Source organism: Otolemur garnettii, unplaced genomic scaffold (genome assembly GCF_000181295.1).
Source record: "Otolemur garnettii isolate 467f Iridium unplaced genomic scaffold, OtoGar3 scaffold00016, whole genome shotgun sequence".
Classification (NCBI taxonomy): Eukaryota; Metazoa; Chordata; class Mammalia; order Primates; family Galagidae; genus Otolemur; species Otolemur garnettii.
This window is the reverse complement of record NW_003852411.1, coordinates 11,691,497-11,693,188: the sequence shown is the minus strand read 5'-3', so window position 1 is coordinate 11,693,188 and position 1,692 is coordinate 11,691,497.

The following is a 1,692-nucleotide window of genomic DNA, read 5'->3' as shown; positions in this document are numbered from 1 at the left end:
GTGTCTGGCACTTAGAACATGCTTTATATGTGTGTTTAGACTGAACAAATAAATGCATAATTCTTCTTGTGTACAAGCTGTTGATCTCTTAATCTCACAAACAGGCTTAGTGAAATGATACACCTTGTTTTGCAAGTGATATGCATGACCTTATGTAATGTTGTGCTCAGATAATATCTAATTTCAGGTATTTTCTAACCCCTAGCTTGCAACTCTGCCTCACCTTTTGCTACTATTCAGCCACACTAGACTGCTTGTGCGACCTCCCTGTACTCACATCACTCCTGGGCCTCTGCGCCTATGGTTTCACCCTGTCTCTGGAATGCCCTTCACATCTTGTTTTTGCTGTATCTCATTGTCACTGCTCTCCTGGCCAGCTCCCAGGAACTAACTCCTTCACAACACTCAGCTCAGTCATCTCCTTCCCAGGAGCCTTCCCACCCCACCAGGCTGGCTGAGGGGCCACTTTTGCTCCCATTTTCTGTCTGGATCTTTTATGAATTGCTATCTCTGCCACCACTCTGCAAGACCCCCAGCTTCAGATCCCCCCAGGCCCCTACCCCCAGGTAGACTTTTCATCGCTGTATTCTCAGGGCCAAACCCATAATAGGGACTTTGTAGACTCAGGTGTGCTTGTAAATGAAACCCTAGCCAGGGCTCGCACCTGTTTGAGTGCCACATCAGTGCACACACCCTCAATCTACAGAGTCCAGATTATTGGCCAAGGAGTCAGTTGGATTCTTGCTTTGTACAGAGTCTAGCTCTCTGTTGACTTATCATGTTCTCTCTCCCATTGTAATGATTACCCATGCTCTGTGTGTTTTCTTAAGTTTTCAGTGTTTGAATACATGGAATTCTTTTGCTCTTCAAATGAAAACAATGCCATCTGTTCACTAAATGGAAATTCTGGAAAACTTCAGAAAAGCAACCAGGTTTCACTGCAGAACACTCCAAAGATATACCTCATGGGACTCTGGGTGGGAGGTAGATAAGATTAGGACAAGAACAATTTAGGATTCTTAGTTTTGTGTGATTCTTCCCTCTTTGATTTGAGATTTCAGAACTTTCCCATCAGATTCATTTCAGTGGAGTTTATGCCCCAGTGAAAACTAACATCCTTTTTAAATTTCAGCCTAGCAGCCCCAGCAGTGATCATAGTCTCTAGGAATTCATGATTCAGTTCTATGTGTTGGAGACCCATAAATACTTGTGCCTGCTGTGTACATGCCTGCTGACAAGCACCTTGAGATCACAGAAATCAGTAAGACACTCGGAAGACTGACCTCCAGGCTGGATGGAGAAGAGGCACATGTGCAAACCACAGGAACACGAAGCAAGCGGAAACAAGTGGTGTGAAAGAGTCTGGCTGATCCTGGTGGAAAAGTAGGAGAGGCAGTTAATTCTGCTAATACCTTTCCTGCTTACGGCCAATCAGTGGTTCTCCACTGGCTTCTGGGTAAAGTCCAGATGCCTTCATGCAGCAGTCAAGGCCTTCTGTGATCCAGGTCTTGGCTAGTCCCCAGCCCACTTTGTCTCTGTGGTACCTTCCCTGACCCACACTCCTGCTTCAGCCATGGGGATCCACTTGTTCCCAGCTGAAACATGCTATCTTTCACCTCTCTTTGCATCTGCCATCTTCTTTGCCTAGAATGTCCTCTTCTGTTTTTCACCCCAGCTGATAGTGTCAACGGT